The sequence below is a fragment of the Bombina bombina genome, chromosome 2, assembly GCF_027579735.1.
Source record: "Bombina bombina isolate aBomBom1 chromosome 2, aBomBom1.pri, whole genome shotgun sequence".
NCBI classification, from domain to species: Eukaryota; Metazoa; Chordata; class Amphibia; order Anura; family Bombinatoridae; genus Bombina; species Bombina bombina.
The window spans coordinates 603632630-603647024 of record NC_069500.1 but is presented as its reverse complement, the minus strand read 5'-3'; positions in this window follow the sequence as shown (position 1 = coordinate 603647024).

Here is a 14395-nt window from a genome sequence, read left to right as displayed (position 1 = left end):
GCAAGGTTTGCAAGCTTCTGCAATCCTATTCATATGTAATTCTCTATTCATTATGATACAATTTATGTAGCATATATTTAACCAATTTATAAGATTATATGCATTCCTGTTAGTGTTAGATGTTCAATTACACAAGATTTAGTAAAAGAGATTTACATCCATAATGGAATTTAGTCCATTAGGATGTTTAGTCTGTAAATTGAAAATCCAATAGACTCTTTGATCTAGGAGGTGTTCTCTATCCCCCCTCCTATGTCTAGGGACATGGTCAATTCCCTATATTTGTAGCAAAGTACCATTTGAGTCATGTTCACGTCTGAAATGACGTGCAATGGGCATATTGCTGTCTGGATTACTTATGTCTCTCAGATGTTGTAAACCCTATCTCTTAGTGCCCATTTAGTGCTTCCTACATTTTTGTTTTTGACAACCTTGGCAGGTTAACAGGTATATAACGTGTTGTGTTATATTCAATGTTAAACTGAATATTATGTTCATTCCCTGTTGTTGATGAACTAAATTTGTCACCTTGTTTAATATGTCCACATGTTTTGCATATCCTCCCATTACACCTTAAACAACCTGTCCTTTTGGGAAGCCATGTGCCAAGTTTGTTTTGAGGTAACATGGAGGGGGAGAGGATGTTCCTAAGAGTTTTAGCCCTCCTAGATGAAAAATTATATCCAGTGGATATACTTCTTAACTTCTCATCTCCATTAAGTATTGGAAGGCAACCCCATACAAAGTTACATATATTTTGATAATCTTGACTGTATGTAGTTACAAATTTGGGCTTACTGTTTTGGGTGCTGGTTTTGCTTTTATTTTTTTGGTTTCAATAGGTCATGTCTCTGTATTTGGTCAATCCTTAGTTTTGTGTCTTGTAATAAGCTCGGTTCATAACCTCCAGCTTCCAATCTCTTATGTATTTTAGTTACATGATGTTGGTATTTATGTTCTGTTGAGCAGTTTCTGGTACATAAAAACTGTCCATATGGTATTGAATTTTTTGTGTGTTTCAGATGGCATGAAGTGGCATGTAAAATGGTATTTCCAGCAGTGCTTTTCCTATAAAATTCAACTTCAATTTGATGTGAAAGTAAACTTGGTGCAAGAGTGATATCCAAAAAAGCAATACTAGTATGACTTTGTGCCAAAGTGAATGTGAGATTGAAATTGTTATTATTAATGTATTTGTGAAAGTGATTTATAGACTGATCATCTCCATCTCAGATGATCAACAAATCATTTATGTATCTTCCATAATAGATGATGTGCTTTCTGAAGGGATTAGTATCTCCAAAGACGTGGCAGAACTCCTAGAATCCCATATAGAGATTTGCATATGACGGTGCGAACTTTGAGCCCATAGTTGTGCTGCGCCTTTGGAGATAGTATTTGCCCTCAAATATAAAAAAATTGTGTAAATGTTCCACAGATTGGAGTAAAAAATGTGTGATGAAGAAATCATAAGAAGAATTGGCTTTTAAGCCCTGAATATGTGGAATTGAAGTGTATATTGTGAATACGTCCAAAGTGACAAATCTGTATGTGTCAACCCATTTTATGGATTCAATTTGTGTGATAAGTGAAGTGGTGTCTTTTAAATAACCGTATAGGTTGGTCACAATCGGTTGCAAAAAGGTGTCAACCAAATCAGAGTTTATCATTCAATGATCCTATACCTGTCACTATAGGTCGGGCCTGGGGGATGTTGGAAGTCCTTGTGTAATGTTGGAAAGTAGTGAAAAATGGGAACGATTGGATTTTTGGGTATTAGGCAAGTGGCCACTTTTTCTGATATGACTCCATCTAGCTGTGCTTTGTGTACTAAACCACTGAGTATCTGAGAGTAGAGATCCGTGGGGTCCGATTGTAAAGGTTGATATATTTCTGCTTCTAAGAGTTGTTTGTTTGCTTCAGCCAAATAATCAGATTTGTTAGTATTACAATGTTACCACCTTTATCGGATTCCCGAATCACCACTCCCTGATAATTTTTAAGATCCTGTAGAGTAGGGTTGCACTGATACCATTTTTTTAAGACCGAGTACAAGTACCGATACTTGTTTTCAAATACTCACCGATACCAATTACCGATACTTTTTTTTTTTATGTCATGTGACAGTTAACCAAGCACAATACAGACTAATTATTTAAGATTCCTTCTTTATAATTACGACGGACTGTAACTTAAAAGACATTATGAAATAATAAAACAGTTTTGTCATAAAGTTCACAGAACATGTTTATAGATAAAAATATTACAATAAAATATATTAATAACAACAAATATAAAATCACAACCAACCAAAAGTGCAATGCAGTAAAAAATAGAACAGTGCACTGTTTAATCATGGGGAACAACACTATGGGCTAAATTACATTTGACTGGTAAGCTTTACCAATGCTCTCATTACATGTCCTACTCCATTAAAGTCTATGGAGTTGGAAATGTGAACTAAAGCTTACCAATCAAATGTAATCTAAATCTAGTCCTATAATTGCAGGATGAGTGTTCATTGGAATTAACTTATTTTTTTCCATGAGTGCTCTTCCTGCAATTATATAAGCTAACCTATGGATGTTCCTCAGAGTACAGTATGTTTTGAACATCATTGTGCAAGATGAGAACTAGCAGTAAAAAGGCAATTTAGCAATTAGAATAATTTTTCAAAAGTTAGTGGCAAGTTCTTTTTAAGGAACAGAACAGAAGCCTCTCTGCATGTTCAGCTATAAGTCTGTTTTTGCTATCAGTAAGGAGGTTTGACTCTAAGTTGAACAGTCTTTCACTTTCCACAATACTGCATGAGGCAGAAAGATATTTTTGGACCATTTTAGCCAGAGCTGGAAATCTCAGTTTATTAACTGACCAGTACTTCAGGGTTTTGTCTTGTTTGTACAGTGATCTCTCCTACAATAATACAAATAACAGCAATTTGCATTGGCAGAAGAGTAGTAAACAATTTTTAGTTTAGTCTCCACTCCAGTTTAAAATAAAATGGGAACATGCAGTTTGAAAAAACGCCACAAGATAGCATATGGGTAGGAAGTGGAGGTATCGGTTTAAGTATCGGTGCATTTGCACGAGTACAAGTACTCATGCAAATACTTGGTATCGGTACCGATACCGATACTAGTATCTGTATCGGTGCAACCCTACTGTAGAGTATAATTTGCTAATGGGTTAGATTGTTTGTTTTGTATTTACGATGGTTAGTGTAACTATTTTTGTTTAGTTTATCCAATTCAATAAGTTGTCTCTATTGTTTGTTGTAATACCTGTAATGTCTGTCCCCTGGACTGTATGGGATAAAAAATACTTTTATCTTTAAACTTGCCCAAATCAATTTCTTTTTCATTGGGTTCACTTCTAGCTGATTGCATGTCGTTGCCCTCCAAGAATAATTCTTGCATATCAGATATGGTGGCATATTCTTTGAAATTGAGAACCAATGACATGTATTCAGTCTGAGGAGTCTGTGTTGGGGTTTCTTTTAGTTTTTCTTCATCAAAAATGTTTTTCTTTTTTTTTTTTATTGAGATAGTTCCAAAATATACATAGAAAAGCATTAGAAAAACTGTTAAATTAACTAAAAATGTTTTTCTTTTTTAAGTTTTATATATATACACACTCACCAGCCACTTTATTAGGTACACCTGTTCAATTGCTTGGTAACACAAATAGCTAATCAGCCAATCACATGGCAGCAATTCAATTAATTTAGGCATCTAGACATGGTGAAGTTGATTTTCTGAAGTTCAAACCGAGCAGCATCAGAAAATAGGGAAGAAAGGGGATTCAGATCTAGGATGTGTTATTTTAGTGTTCCCTTTATTTTTTGGAGCAGTGTATATATATATATTGTTGCTTGGGCGTTTCTTAATCTGCGCTGTGTATGTTGCAAATGGTTATTTTGCTCTAATTAGTTCCTCCTGATATATTTCAATGGCAGCTAGTTTCTGAATATTCCACTATCATCAAATGGAATGTGAAGGAAAAAGGTATGGAGTTGAGTTTCAGAGTTCAGCGCACATAGAATGGAGAAAAACAAAAACAAAACCAAATTATGGTGCAGTATGTCAGTACTAGGCAATCAAAAACTAAACGTGAGATTTAAATGTGCTCACCTTGTTTAACCTCAAACATGTGAGGTATGTTGAAAGCATGGAGGGGATGTAATCCCTATCTGTGGTAAAGATGTTTCCAGCTGGTATGCAGAAACTTTTAGCAGGTGGAAATCTTGATATCCCTGGAGTAGAAATATGTTGGTATTTCAGACAAGCTTCTCCTCTCTGGAGTTAGGTAGAGACACTTTAATTCTTTTTGCTGGATTTCTTTCCTTGTTGCTGTTTATTTCTTTTCCCCTTCTTTATACTTGAAAGGCTTCTCCTCTCTGGAGTATGGTATAAACTTTATGTATGCAAACCAATTAGTGCTCAGTTTACATACTATGAGATCAATTGTGGATATTAATTGCAGCACTCATGAGATGTGTATAAATGATGCTTGCAAGGACACAAAGCGAAATTTAAAATAAAAACACTTTTATTTTCCAATGTCCAATAAAAAATTGATAAACAGAAATCCTCTTTGATAATAGTCCAGATCAGGGACAGAAATAGGTGAGCAGATGGAATATAGTATATTTCTTTAAATTCGGTAGTGAGTTTTTTTTTTTTATCAGGGCTGGTGCAAAAACAGCTTGCTGATAAAAATTAGTGATATTGTGATATAGGATGCTGTAAGTACAGCTGGAGGTAAATTCCTTGTGGTGGTTTTGAGCTCTGAAAAGCTCCCAGAGTTCAGGTGGATAAGTTGGTGTTTATGATGGAAAACCGTAATAAATAGTTACATGAACTGCTGTAAATACAGCTAGATTATGATTCCTTGTGGTTTTTTTAGCTCTAGATAGCTCACAATATCCGGATGGATGTGGATTCTTAAGCCTGTCAGTGACAGGGTCCGTTGCTGAAGTGTTTGAAGCTTGGTCTCCCTGGACAGGAAGTGATGTCAGAAGTGGGCGTGCCCTTACGCGTTTCGTGAATTACATTCACTTCATCAGAGGGTAATTTTTATCAGCAAGCTGTTTTTGCACCAGCCCTGATAAAAAAAAAAAACAACTCACTACCGGATTTAAAGAAATATACTATATTTCATCTGCTCACCTATTTCTGTCCCTGATCTGGACTATTATCAAAGAGGATTTCTGTTTATCAATTTTTTATTGGACATTGGAAAATAAAAGTGTTTTTATTTTAAATTTCACTTTGTGTCCTTGCAAGCATCATTTATACACATCTCATGAGTGCTGCAATTAATATCCACAATTGATCTCATAGTATGTAAACTGAGCACTAATTGGTTTGCATACATAAAGTTTATACCATACTCCAGAGAGGAGAAGCCTTTCAAGTATAAAGAAGGGGAAAAGAAATAAACAGCAACAAGGAAAGAAATCCAGCAAAAAGAATTAAAGTGTCTCTACCTAACTCCAGAGAGGAGAAGTTTGTCTGAAATACCAACATATTTCTACTCCAGGGATATCAAGATTTCCACCTGCTAAAAGTTTCTGCATACCAGCTGGAAACATCTTTACCACAGATAGGGATTACATCCCCTCCATGCTTTCAACATACCTCACATGTTTGAGGTTAAACAAGGTGAGCACATTTAAATCTCACGTTTAGTTTTTGATTGCCTAGTACTGACATACTGCACCATAATTTGGTTTTGTTTTTGTTTTTCTCCATTCTATGTGCGCTGAACTCTGAAACTCAACTATATATATATATATATATATATATATATACACACTCACCGGTCACTTTATTAGATACACCTGTTCAATTGCTTGGTAACACAAATTGCTAATCAGCCAATCACATGGCAGCAACTCAATTAATTTAGGCATCTAGACTTGGTGAAGATGATTTTCTGAAGTTCAAACCGAGCAGCATCAGATAAGGGAAGAAAGGGGATTTAAGTGACTTTGAACGTGGCATGGTTGTTGGTGCTAGACGGGCTGGTCTGAGTATTTAAAAAACTACTGATCTACTGGGATTTTCACACAAAGCCATCTCTAGGGTTTACAGAGAATGGTCAGAAAAAGAGAAAATATCCAGTGAGCGGCAGTTGTGTGGACGAAAATGCCTTGATGATGTCAGAGGTCAGAGGAGAATGGCCAGATGATAGAAAAGCAACAGTAACTCAAAAAGAACACTCATTACAACCAAGATATGCAGAATACCATCTGTGAACGCACAACACTTAGAACCTTGAAGCAGATGGGCTACAGCAGCAGAAGACCACACCAGGTGCCATTCCTGTCAGCTAAGAACAGAAAACTGAGGCTACAATTCGCACAGGCTCACCAAAATTGGACAATAGAAGATAGGAAAAAATGTTGCCTGGTCTGATGAGTCTCAATTTCAGCTGCAACATTCAGATGGTAGGGTCAGAATTTGGCATAAACAACATGAAAGCATGGATCCATCCTGCCTTGTATCAACGGTTCAGGCTGGTGATGGTGGTGTAATGGTGTGGGGGATATTTTCATGGTCCACTTTGGGCCCTTTAGTACCAATTGAGCATCATTTAAATGCCACAGCCTACCTGAGTATTGTTGCTGACCATGTCCATCCTTTTATAACTACAGTGTACCCATCTTCTGATGGCTAGTTTCAGCAGGATAATGTACAATGTCACAAAGCTCAAATCATCTAAAACTGGTTTCTTGAACATGACAATGAGTTCACTGTACTTCAATGGCCTTCACAGTCACCAGATCTCAATCCAATAGAGTACCTTTGGGATGTAGTGGAACGGGAGATTCGCATCTTGGATGTGCAGCCGACAAATCTGCAGCAACTGTGTGATGCTATCATGTCAATATGAACCAAAATGTCTTAGGAATGTTTCCAACACCTTGTTTTAATCGATGCCACGAAGAATTAAGGCAGTTCTGAAGACAAAAGTGGCCGGTGAGTGTATATAGTGTGTGTGTACCTACGTGTATTTAGGCCAATTGAGTCTGCTCATATGCTTAATCCCAGGTATTCTTGAATCCCCACTGGAAGACTATTTAATTAACTACTCTTTTTATAAAGGAATTACTCCTGAATCTGCAATTCTCCAAATTGAGATAATGATCTACTTGTTTTATATATATATATATATATATATATATATATATATATATATATATATATATAAAGAGAAGTGCTCTATCAGGAATGAACACCAGCTTAATAACTTCTTAGTCTTTTTCTATGGCGATTTGTGCCTGGGAGCAGCTTTTTAATAAATGCTTTTCTCAGAGAAGAACTTTCCTGAAGTATATCATTCTGATTCCTTATAACCAGGTCAGTCCAGCCCCCAAAATACTATGCGATTACGCTCTGAACAAAGAACATGGCAACCCCAGATGATCATTTCAGCCTTGAATTGGCTTTGTCAGTAAGGTGCAGCCCCATTCCTGTAAGCACATTGGGCAATGAGTTCCCCTTTTCATCTTAGGGAGACTACATACATACAGAAAAATAAGCGCTTTCTCAGGAACGAACACCAGCTTGATAACTTATTAGCTTATTCTATAGGGATTTACCAACTGGAAGCAGCTTCTTTTAGCTTAATAATGTTTTTCACAAAGAAATACTTTCCGGTATGTATTTTTTCTGTATGTATGCATAAAGATAGAAAGAATCCTTTGTTTTTCAATTGCTGCCAGCTTTCTTATTTGGAGGAGCCTGGGATTTCTTGCCACTGCCACTTTCTTAGCAAAACTTGCATTGTGTTGAACTATCTTGTCTTATCACCTCTACTGAATCTAATTAGGGTCAGATATGTAGCAGGGTTAGGTTATGAAGTCTGCAGTGTACACAATTTTCATAATTGGTATATGCACAATTTTCAGAGATAAATTACAGAAAATGAGGAAAATAAAGACTTAAAGAGTATTGCAAAGATTTTTTAAATATGCACAATTAAATATTTTATATTACAATCACACAACAAAAAAAAACATTTGCCTCAGATTTTTGCCTTATTTATTACCAGAGGCCACAATGTGGGAAGTTGCTTTCATTCTTTCATGGTATCCTTAGGGTGAGCATTATCATTCCCATTGCAAGTCATCTATAGTTCTTTTTCTTATGTGCACATTTTTCTTTATATGTTAGTACTTTTCAAATTTCTTTAGCTGCCTTATCTGTGTTTTCTTTTAGTCTCTGCCTACACAGGCTGCTATACTACTTGTCACACAACGCAGCAGGCCTTAACAGTTGAATACTGCACCCCGCAGCATCTCACAGGCAATGTATATTATTTATCCTCTGTGTAAAGGATGAATGTTATGTTTCTGATAGACGTCATCCTTTTAGGCATAGTCAGTCTGTTGATTACAGATCTGCTTACTATAAAGCAGTATCACCTACAAAAGACTGCATGTGGTTATCTATGGCCAATACAGAAATTCTATTATAATAGTGGATTACTTTAATACATAAATATATAGTTTAAATAATGGTATCTCAAAGTGTTTTCTAAAACTAACATTTATGTCCTGTAATTCATTTGTTTAAAGGGACAGTCTACACTAACATTGTTATTGTTTTAAAAGATAGATAATGCCTTTACTACCCATTCCCCAGCTTTGCACAACCAACATTGTTATATTAATATAATTTATAGCATTTAAACCTCTAAATTTCTGCCTGTTTCAAATGCTCTATTGACAGCCTCTTAATCACATGCTTTTGTAGTTGCTTTTCACAACAGGACACTAGTAGTTCATGTGGGCCATATAGATAACATTGTGTCCACACCCGAGAAGTTATTTAAGATTTAGCACAATACAATACTAAATGCAAGTAAGTAAAGTAATCACAGAGGTAAAAAGTATATTAATATAACTATGTTGGTTATGCAAAACTGAGGAATGGGTAATAAAGGGATCATCTATATTTTAAAACAATAAAACTTATATTGTAGACTGTCCCTTTAAATACAAAAGTCTTAATTTTATAGCAAAGGGATATGAGAATAAGGAACTAGTTAAAGTTCAGAACATTGTAGGTAATATGAATAGAGATGATCTTATTGGAGGTAATAATTCAAAAAAGAAGAAGCATGACAGTAGTAAAAGGAAGATACAACTTGTAACAAAATTTAATAGAGCATCAAGAGAGATCGAGAAGGCCATGAAAAAACATTGGCCTATTATCATGCAGGATCCAGTATTAAGAGATATTTTGAATGATAGGGGACAAGTCATCTTTAAGAGAAACTCAAATGTTAAAAATAGAATTAGCCCTAGTATGCTGAAATCGGGGAAATCCACAAATTGGCTAAAGAAAAACTCAGAGGGATTTTTTAAATGTGGCAGGAAGAATTGTAATTGCTGTGCACATATGGAAAAGAATAATGGAACCTTTGGAAGGAAAAAAGGTGATGAGACATTTAAAATTAGAGGTTTGATGAACTGTAAAACATGCTATGTTGTCTATCTTTTAAGGTGTTTGTGTGACAAAATCTACGTAGGTCGCACAAAACGACCCGTGAAGACCAGATTTAACGAGCACCTGAGAAACATAGAGAACGGTCTAGATAATCATGGTGTACCAGCACATTTTCTTGAAGCCCATGATGGCGATAAAACAGGTTTGAGTGTTTTAGCAATTGAACATGTAAAAAACCCCATTAGGGGAGGTGACAGACTACTCCTTTTAAGGCAACGTGAGACCTACTGGATCCACAAACTTGAAGCTGTGGGTCCAGGAGGTATGAACCGAGACATAGATTTAGCAGCATTTCTAGAAATATGACTAGTAATAATAATTAAATTTGCTACCTCTTTAGGGTATTTTTAACCTATTTTATTTAGCCCCTCAATAGAATACCATCCCTCCTAGCATTAATTCTTTCACCTGTATAATACGTCTCTTAGGGAAATCAGGGCTCTAGAAACCTTTAACTATATAAATGGAGCCCTTATTCTAGCTAAATGTCAAATCATTTCTGATCTCCCAGAGATTTATACTTCCCCTATGATAGTTACTATATATAGATGAGCCTAAATAGGCTTTACCTAGTGTTCTATATATATTTTTTTAGTTTTACTTTTTTAAATATGTACTATCTATTTTAGTGATCATATACGTTTTTTCTTTTACTAACTTCAAATAGGTAGTATATATCATTATGCTTATATAAATATGTTCTTTTTAACAGGTGTAAATAGATAGATGCTGACATACCTCATATGTTTGAGGGCTACTATGTGAGTTTGCAACTATTTGGATGTTTTTACTTGTGTTATTACTATTAAAATTGTTTTAAATCTACACTTAGATCATCCGTGTACTGTTTGGTGCACGGAGTTGCGCTCCTGTCTTCTTGTGTCTTTTGACAGGGATTCTTTTCAGCTTAATTTTATTCTCATGATTTTTGTGAATGCATATCTTTAAAGGACCACAAAAGTCAACATTAAAGGTTCATGATTCAGATAAGTCATGCAATTTAAAAAAACAACTTTCCAAAACATTTACATTTTTTTAATTGTACACTCTCTGAGGCTCCAGCTGCTACTGAGCATGTGCAAAAGTGCACAGTATATACATTGTGCAATTGGTTGATGGCTGTGACATGATACAGGAGAGGGAACCGTGGATTAACTTTAAAATGTGCCAGAAAATAGTCTACTGCTCAATTCAAATCCAAAGTAAGCCCTGTTGTGTTGTCTTTTAATTGGGTCTTTCTCTCACTCTCTCTCTTCTCTATCTTTCTCCTCTCTCTTTTTTCTCTCTCTTCTCTCTCCTTTATCTCTCTCTTCTCTTTCCCCTCTACCTCATGGCGTGCAGCAGCTGGTTCAGAATGCCGTGGGAAAGTGTGGGAGCACTTTGAGAGTGTGGGAGATGGCAGATTTGCTAAGTGCAAACTGCACCAAAAGATATTAGCCATGATAAAACGTTGGGACATATTAAGAGATCAGGGATGAACCACCACTTAAATTCATACCATAAGGCTAAGCCACAGCAACCCAAGGGATCAACCTCCAGTATTAGCAAAACCAACAGCCAAGACAGAGGACATGCTTCATCCTCATCTGTCCTCCCAAGAGCAGGATCAGAGAAAATGGCAGGGCAGTCGTCGTTGGCAGCAGCAGCCCACCCTTGAGCAGTTTGGTGGTTTCCATTCTAGGGGGATGTCCAAACAGCAGTCCATCAGAGGTGCTACTTTTTCAATGATTTAAGGAGAGCCCTTCAAGCAGATGTTAGAGACCCTGAACCAGGGGCGTATTATGGCCTAGGCAGCAGATTCGGGAGGGGCAGCACATCTGCCCTATCCTCTCTCTAAAAGCCAGCACACAATACAGTAAGCGATAAAGTACAGGCTTTTACAGAGAAGACAAGGCACGTGCACTGATTAAGGTCGCTCTGCACAGGCAGTGCTCCTTTAAACTGTTGCTTCATTTAGAGCCACCGGCATTTTTGCAGTGGAAGCGTTCTTGGTGAGAAACTTGCCCAAAGATATGCTTGCAAGGTGAGACTGGAGGAGAAGACCTTGTAAGAAGCCGATATGCTGCCTCCCTTTCTCAACTGTGGTGGGTCTGCGAGCGCAGTGCTTATTGCAGGTCTTAGTAACTAACAGACTGGATGAGTCTGTGCACTGCTTAGATCAGCTTGTGATGTCTAATCATAAACTCTCAGCGCTAATGTATGTTAGTTACTATTAGCTTTCTCTGCATTCATGAACCCACAGAGTAAATAGTTAACGGACACTTAAAAAGTTTCAGTTTCATTATGTGAATGATGGTAATTACTGTATGTTGTTGCATGTAAAGAGCAGTGATTGTCTCAAAGTGTATTCTTCTTTCCCTCCCTTCCTCTTCTCTCTCTTCTTTCCCTTTCTCCCTCCCTTCCTCCCTCAACTCCCTCCCTTCTTTCTCTCAACTCCCTCCCTTCTTTCACTCCTTTCTTTCCCTCCCTTCCCCCCCCCTTCTTTCCCTCCCCAGTTTTCTTTTCTCTTCTCTCTCTCCTTCCCTTCCTTCTTTCCTTTCCCTCCCTTTTCTCCCCTCCCCTTCTTTTCTCTCCCTTCTCTCAGCACAAAGCCTAGATACGTCACTGCCCTGAACCCACTATACCACGGGCCGTCTTGAACCACTTTTAATAGGAAGGTGATACCTTCACTTTACCGTTCCATCATTGCAATAGTGAAGGAAGAGCTGTCAAAACCTACTGTGCAGAGCCTGCATTTCACTTCTGACCTATGGGGGTGCATCCAGCACACAGCATGCCTTCCTTTTGTTGACAGCGCACTGGTAGCAATCCAACACCTCTGGTGAGAGAACCATGGCTGGAAGGAAAGTACAGGAACTTGGGTATCGTTCCTTTCTTCTTCACACAGAGGTTATGGATCAACAGCATACCTCTGCAATTATATTGGCTGGCATGAAAAGAATGCTGGAGCGATGGGTTGTAATAAAGCAGACTGGGCCAATAGTTCAAATGGTCTTCATAGTTACAGATGGAGCAGTGAACATGGTCAAAGCCCTTAGAAATGGGGATTTTGTGGGTGTGCGTTGTATGGTGCATATCCTACATCTGGTTGTGAGACCCCCTCTCCCAAGCGACAGTGAAGGTAGACTAGCTAGCATCATAGAATGGTGTCATAAGATCACTGGACACTTCCACCGCAGTGTGAAGGCTAGCCAGATACTGAGGGAAGAATAAGACAGGGGCAGTCTGCCCAAGCACTGCCTTGTTCAAGATGTGACTACCCGCTGGAATTCTGCTTTGAACATGCTTGAGCGTGTCCCTGAGCAACAGAGGGCAATACATCCCTGAGCAACAGAGGGCAATACACTTGTTGTCTTCCCAAGAGAACATTGGGGTGATAAACCCTCTTGGCAGAGATGAATGGCTGACAATCGGGCAGGTAGTTGAAGTCTTTAAGCCAATCAGAGACACCACTCAAGATCTATTCTGAGGTAGCTTCAGGTTAAAAAAACACTTGCACGACTTGCTTGACACCATGCCACATTACATGCTGGCTACCCTGTGTGATCCAAGGGTGAGAAGTTCGATAGCAAGCTGTGTAAATTCTCTGCCATATTGTAGGAAGAAGCTCATGCAAAGGGTAAAAGAACTTCAAAGAGAAAGGGGTATGTTTAGAGAGGGAGAAGATGAGGAGCATGAGAAAGCTCCTGGTGGCAGTGGTAGCAGCAATACCCAACTTTCTTCATCTTCCGTTGCTGAGACGCAAAATGCAGAAAACCCTCTAATTTTTGGACACGAGTCCTGTATAATGTTGTTGGGCCCACCCATACCCCTTCAAGCAAGAGTATGCTACAGATATGGTGAAAGCCTTCCTCAGTGAATCCCCATTACCTTCTACTTCTATCTGGAAGACCCTCTCTGTAGTTGCCCAGGAGCTGCTTTCATATCCACCCAGCAGCGTCCAAAGTGAGAGAATATTTTCCATAACTAGCCACACTCTCTGGACTCATCTCTGACCTCACCCTTATAGAGCAGATTACTTTTTAAAATTCAATGTTCCAAAGATGGGATAGCCTACGTTACATTTTGAGGCAGATTGATTTCAGGCGAAGTGTAAACTTTTTCAAGGGAATTAATTAAACAATCCAATCCATTAACACATTAAGGGCTAGATAACAAGTGGAGCATTAATTTATTGTGCCCTAGTAAATGGGTAAATTAGTCTGTTTACAGGCACGCAATAAATAACCAGCTATTACAAGTGAGAACAACACTTCCATTGAAGCCTATGGAAGCATGCTCTCATGAGCTTGATGCTTCCGTGCACTGCGAATGTGAGGTTGCGCTTGCATTGCACCTAACTTGTAAAACCAGCGCACTTGTGACATAGTTTTCATATTGCTTGCTTGGGTCTACAGAGTCTGCACTCTGTAATGGATACATGTTTTTTTTCCACAGATGATGCCAGCCAGGTTCATTCTGTTTTGATGGTAACATCAGGAGGGAGAATTTAATGGAAATCATAATAAGTAAGTATAACCCAACTCACCACTTCAGAGGTACGAACATGAAAATTTAATATTTCAGCCATACCACCCGAACTGCAGATTTTCATCAAGGCATCATCAAAGGCGTGTGCACTGCATAAACAATATAAAATAACATCCAAATTTTCTTTTTCATCTTAGGTTCGAGTGGAAAAGAAGAATCGTGCGACATTGAAGCTTGTCCTCTGTATTGGCTGCTTCAAAGGTATCTTTAAAGGGACAGTCTACACCAGAATTTTTATTGTTTGAAAAGATAGATAATCCCTTTATTACCCATTCCTTAGTTTTGCATTACCAACACAGTTATATAAATACACTTTTTACCTCTGTGATTACCTTGTATCTAAGCCT